The following is a 6,905-nucleotide window of genomic DNA, read 5'->3' as shown; positions in this document are numbered from 1 at the left end:
GTATTCCCCTGGAGTCAGGCGCTCAGTGGCTCAGGCTCTCCTGCAACCGCCCCGGCCAAACTCCGCATTGTTCTGTCCGTTGAAGGCCTGACAACCTGCCGGTGTCTGTTGGTGTGCCCTTCTGCTGGCGTGCTCTCCTCGATGTCCTCTGGACGTCCGGTCGCTTGTGTGTCTGCCCGCTAGAGTCTCGGGTTTTTTATAGACACAGGATGGCAGGCCAGGGTGGTCTTGGGAAATGCAACATTTGGATGCGAAAGCAGGAGTGGATTCCCTGGGCACAGGCCTGGGGGTGGAGCCCTCGCCAGGGACCCGCCCTTCACCTACCAGCATTTCCCTGCCTCCCTTCCATATCAGTGTCATTTAGAATTGCTTTTAGTTGCCAGTAACAGAAAACTGAGCTCGTTCCTTAAACAAATAGTTATCTATCCTCAAATGACAAGCCAGCCAGACAAGGCAATCACTGGTACTGTTTCTGCTGCTGAAAAATGTTATAAAGAACTCAGGTGCCTTCTGTTCTTCTGCTCTGCCATCCTTGATGTATTGACTTGTTATCCTCATTCCTGATGTTTCCTTGTTACAAAGAAGCTGCCATAGTTCCAGACATCTTGTCCCCATACTGGCATCTCTAATTGGTAAAAAAAAAAAAAAAAAAAAAAAAAGTTTCTCTGTATTTTCTTCCAGGAAGTACAGCTTCCAATGGACTTCTCTTTGTTTTGTTTTGTTTTGTTTTGAGCACACATGGGTTTCATACTATGGTAGGCAGAATAATGGACCCCCATGAACATTCACACTCTAATCCCTGGAATTTATGAATATATGGGTGTAGTTAAGTTTGCAGACTTTAAAATAGATAATCCTAGATTTGCCAAGGGCCCAGTCTACTCACACAATTCCTTAAAGGCTAAGCATTTACTCTAGCTATTCCAACTGGGGAAGTCAGAATGGTTCCAAGTGTGGACTCCAACACTAGCAGGCTCTGAGATGTAAGGGTCTATGTGCAAGGACATGGAGAGAGGCCTCTAATGAGATAGGGACCATCCCAACTGATAACCAACAAGGAAGTGGGGACTTCATCTGGCAACCACAAGGAACTGGCTTCTGCCAACAACCTGAATAAGTTTGGAAGCAGATCCTTCCACGGGTATCTTGATAAGAGCCCAGCCAGTTGGTTTCTTGGGATTTTGTCTTTACGAAGCTCAGAACAGAGAAGTCAACTGAACCAACCCAAACTTATGACCTACAGAACTGTGAAATAATAAATTTGCATTGTTGTGAACTGCTGAATTTGTGGTGATTTGTTACAGCAGCAATAGAAACCTACTACAGACGCTTACCCCCACACTAACCAGTAGCTACGAGAAGTAGAATTACCATGACTGCTATAAGGCAAATCATGATTCACTCTGTGGGGTTTGGATGGAGTGTGTCCTCCCTGAGATCAAGAGACCTTGAGAGACTATGGGCAGGGAATGGGAGGAATATGTTTCTATTAGCAAGAGAAAGGGGAGACATTCATTGGGTAGACCACAAACAGTGTGTTCCATAAGGGATGGAGCACTTATTTTGGGCCAGATTGTCACATTACGAGCTCTCCCCAAATCTAGGAGAAAAAGATGCTAAAAGAATGGCCACTCTTCAATTAGCCAGGCATGGTGACCTGCACCTACAGTCCTAGCTACTCAACAGGCTAACACAGGAGGATCATTTGAGCCCAGGAGTTCAAGGTGACAGTGAGCTATGATTACACCACTGAACTCCAGCCTGGGAGACACAGTAATGAGCAATCTCACCAGCTAATAAAGCATCTGAAAGTAGAATTCTTATAGCTATTGTATTCTACTTCAAGAGTCTTCAATCAGAAGAAAATTGAAAGTGGCCCCAACAGTCCTTGAAAATTGTTACATTTTTACTGTAGTTCCAAACCATGATACTGTTTTACTGCAGTTTCAAACTCAGTTCCTATGGTTATGAGGTTTCTAACCTCCCCCTTCTCCCTACACCCCTTTCCCCACCATCTGTTTCTGGCTACTTTCTAGTTTTTCTTCCACTTGTCCCCAGTGGCAACTACTAGTTTTGCTTGTTTTTCTATTTATGTTTTTTTTAAAAAAAAACAACTTTTATTTCTCAGTCTTTCCTCTCATTTACTCTTCTGCTACTTATTTTATCCCTCTTGGAAAAATGACAAATTTGTATCAAGTTTTCTTTCCAAACTTGTGTCTTCTCTGCTGCTTCCCTGGTTGCTGGCTTCTTGAAACTTCAGCAAGAATGCATTATGTAAAACCATTTGATGTTCACTGTGACATTTCAGGACTGAATAAATTATTCATGCTATGATGATAAAAATTCAATGAAAAGTTTGCAGTTTTATGAGTCATATGGTGAAAGTATTCCCTGTACAATAATTAGAGGCAAAAGGTAACCAAGAAAAAAAAAACAGAGGAGAAGGAAAAGGGTCAGCGTTTAATTAATAATACAAAACGTAAAACTCAATTTGGAGAATTCATTTATTATTATTATTATTATTTGGTCATTTCCAAAGCATACGATTTTAGCTGTGAAGCATTAACCTCCCCCAAATGGTCTATTTATTCTTGAGGCTAAAGGCCTGCTTACTTTGCAGAATAATTTTCTTTTCCACATAGATTTTTTAAATAGATGAGAATAAAGAACTAGCAGGCAACTCAGGGTGCAGGAAAATCTTGGGGTAGCTAAGAGGTGTGGGATTTGTGGATTTTAAAAGGTTATGATAAAATAAAACACAATCTTTTAAAATGTTTTCCTTAAATCTACAAGAAAAAAATCTTTTAAAATGTGTAAACATTTCATTTAAAAATGTCTTGCCACTTTGATGGCTTCATTCTACCATTAATTTCTCAAAGACTCAAATATATTTGCCCAGAGAGGGCAAGCTTCATTATTAACTATATTTGTGATTGCTTTTAATTTGGGGAGTAGTCTTCTTGTCAGATCTGGTTAGATGGTCTTAGCTGTTAGGTTGGGACCGAGATCTCATACTAGAAGCCTTAATGTTGCTATTTTCTGTTGGTTATTTGTGCTTGAATTATTGTCTTTATTCATCTTCCCTGTAGGAAATTTCGTTTTCTAACCCACTTGTCCATTTTGCAAAAAATAGTTTTTGGATTATATAATCCAAAAAGCAATGTCTCGCTTAAATTAAAAGAGAGAAGATGCCAGAGGCAGCTCCCCTGCCTGTGAGCTCTCACTCCTCTCCTCTTCTAAAGCACCTCTCATAAAGTCTATGACATGTAACATCAAACATTCACACCTAGTGAAGCTTCCAGGATATTAAATGTGAATAGAGACTAATTTGTTTTAGATAAATATATAAATAGAATTTCTAGAATATTCCTCTAAATCCCACAAGCCATACACATGTGTACACATACACATGCACCAGGGCATGTTTCTCAAAGGCTGGTTCTTAGACTACTTGCATCAGAATCACTGAAGTGCTTAGTTAAGTGGTCTCCAACCCCGCTAGACATAACGAGTCAACTAAAAGCAAATATAAATTTTAATTCTCTGAACCCCAGTGGGTTACAGTGTGTGCTCCAAAATCTCTGGGGCCAGGACCCAGTAACCTGCATGTTTAACAAGCAATTTTGCTACTTTTGCAAGAGTTCAACCAATAAGGAAAAAGATTGTATTTATTTGTCAACATAGACCTCTTTAAAAATCATACCCAGAGTGAGAAGCTGCCAGATTTCTAGTATATTTGCAATTCTCATTTCAAGGAAGTATTTTAATTTTATAAGGTACAAAGGACTAAGAAGCAGATGATTCAAAGTTCAGATTATTAAATATTAAAGAATAATAGATTATGTTTTATAATGTGACAAAAGTTTTTAAAAAGTTTTTTAATAAAAAATAAAAACAACTCTAATGATTGGCATCTCTTATATCCCATTTTACAAATGTAACAACTGAGACTTAAAGACAAAATTTATGAGCTGTTTAAATATAAATTTTTTATTTTATTTTTCTTTTTTGAGATGGAGTCTTGCTCTGTCGCCAGGCTGGAGTGCAGTGATGTGATCTCGGCTCACTGCAACCTCTGCCTCCCATGTTCAAGTGATTCTCCTACCTCAGCCTCCCGAGTAGCTGGTACTACAGGCATGCGCCACCACACCCAACTAATTTTTTTGTAATTTTTAGTAGAGACGGGGTTTCACCATATTGGCCAGGGTAGTCTTGATCTCCTGATCTCATGATCCACCTGCCTCGGCCTCCCGAAGTGCTGGGATTTAAATATAAAATATTTTAAAGAGCGATTTACATCCATGTCTGTTATCACATGAGTAAAAGAGCTAGCTTTTATTTTATTTTTTATTTTTTGAGACAGAGTCTCATTCTGTCAACCAGGCTAGAGTGCAGTGGTGCAATCTCAGTTCACTGCAACCTCAGCCTCCCAGGTTCAAGAAATTCTCCTGCCTCAATCTCCCAAGCAGTTGTGATTACAGGTGCCGGCCACCATACCAGGCTAATTTTTGTATTTTTAGTAGAGACAGAGTTTCACCATGTTGACCAAGCTGGTCTCTAACTCCTGGCCTCAAGTGATCCTCCCGCTTTGGCTTCCCAAAGTGCTGGGATTACAGGTGTGAGCCACCGCGCACAGCCTAGGGCCAACTTTTATATGTTAAAACACGTACCTCTTTACATCCACCTTTTATTACAAGCACACTTACAAGCACAAAGTGCTTAACATACACTATTCCTGAATTCTTCAATAACAAGTTTTATTCTCCCAATTTTACAAATGAGCTCTGAGGCTCAGAGAGTTTAAGCAACTTTCCCAAGATGACACAGTTAGTGATGAAGCCAGGAGTCTAACCCAAAGGTTTCTTCTTACCAACTGCATGCATTATTGCTGAGGGACACCATTGCAGACAGGACGTGTCCTTTTTTATATTTTGAAGTATTCCAAGTATAATGAGACAAAATAGACACATAAAAGGTGAAAATGTTTTGTTAAAGTGGGTGCATCTGTTACGCAAACACATACAGGGTAGTTTACATAGTATAACTTTTAAAATCTTTAAGAATGATAGTGTATACAGAGTCTTAATTGAAAGTTTAGATGTGATAATATTTCTAAAGGACAAACAGCATTAATTGTCTTGTTTTCTTCTCTTGCCCCTGCTTTCAAAGTCAGAAATAAGATTGAGTATCATTATTTTCTCACCTATTTAAAATATGGCTTAGGGGACCCTGTGGTCAACGGAAAGTTAACCAGATCTAGAATTTACTTTTCAATATCTCTAGGAGGTCTGTTGACATAATCAGGATGATGAATTAATAATTAATTAGCATTGATTATGGCCCTCTTCACAAAACAACACATTGCTATAGCCTGAATGTTGGAGTCTTCTACTCCCCCACAAAATTCATAAGCTTAAATTTAGTCCCCAGTGCAATAGTATTAAGAGGTGGGTCTGACCGGACTTGGTGGCTCACGCCTATAATCCCAACACTTTGGGAGGCCAAGGAGGGTGGATCACCTGAGGTCAGAAGTTCGAGACCAGCCTGGCCAACACGGTGAAACTCCGTCTCTACTAAAAGTACACAAATCAGCCGGGCTTGGTGGCAGGTGCCTGTAGTGCCAACTACTCGGGAGGCTGAGGCAGGAGAATCGCTTGAACCTGGGAGGAAAGGTTGCAGTAAGCCAAGATCGCGCCATCGCACTCTAGCCTGAGGGACGAGAGAGATACTTTGTCTCAAAAAAAAATAAAAAAGGAGGTTGGTCTTTTGAAAGTGATTAAGTCACGAGGTCTGCACCCTCATAAATGGGACTAGTACCCTTATAAAGGAGAGAAAGAAATGCATTTGCTCCTTCTGTCCTTCTGCCATGCAAAGATATAGCAAGAAGGTGCCATCTATGAGGAACAGATTTTACCAGATGCTGAATCTGCTTCTGCCCTGATCTAGGACTTCCCAGTCTCCAGAACTGTTTCAAATACATTTCTGTTGCTTAGACTAGGTAATTTATAAGGCATTTTGACATAATAGCAGGAATGGACTAAGAAACACATCACATCGAGAAAAGCTTTGAAAAAATTACTTGAAACAAAAAGTTTAGTGAAGTTAACTGTTTGACCTGGTAATATAGGTGGACCATGATCTCATATTAACAAATGTTTTTCATGCCTGTCATTATTATTTGGGGCTTGTGAGTTTATGACTTATTTCTTATGTTATCCCTCATGTTACCCATTCCTCCATAGTTTTAGATGGTCTTTCAGGCAAATGAATATAAATAAACATTATGAGGTGAAGTGAGGTGGTTAGCGGTGACTTCACATTAATTGGTTTTAATTTAACCCAAGGAAATTGGGGTGAGATGAGGTGAGGTGGTTAGACAAGCCGTGGCAAAGAATTCAGGAAACCAAAAATTAGGGACAAATTGTTAAAGACAAAAATCTAGGACCCAAAATAAATACAAGTTCTTTTCAGTGTAGCAGGCACCTTTGACCAGGAGGTGGCAGCAGTGGAAGCAAGAACTTCTAGAAACAAAGTATCTTGGGGCAAGTAACAACACTGCTGAAACCACCTTCGCAAAATTGTAACTGAGGAAATGATGACAGTGAAAGAAATCAGACCTAACTGTCTCTATCTTGCTTCTAACATTTAAGCTGTCCTTATTCATTCCTGGGCACAAGCCAAACTAACTTTGAGAAGGATTTCAGTTCATGGTTTGACTCCAAAACAAAATTTATAACAGCCGTTTCCCAAAAAGACCACCTTCTTGCCTGCGGACCAGTCGGCCTTTGCTGGACTAACTTAGCTACAAGATTAGAAATTGCAGTTTAGGGGTCATACAATCTCTGGTTCCAAGAGTCTGAACCTCCCCAAATTGCTCCTTGGGGTAACATCACTATTATAAAACC

Source organism: Rhinopithecus bieti, unplaced genomic scaffold (assembly GCF_001698545.2).
Source record: "Rhinopithecus bieti isolate Rb0 unplaced genomic scaffold, ASM169854v2 scaffold_39705, whole genome shotgun sequence".
Lineage (NCBI taxonomy): Eukaryota > Metazoa > Chordata > Mammalia > Primates > Cercopithecidae > Rhinopithecus > Rhinopithecus bieti.
Note: the sequence above shows the minus strand (reverse complement) of the source record.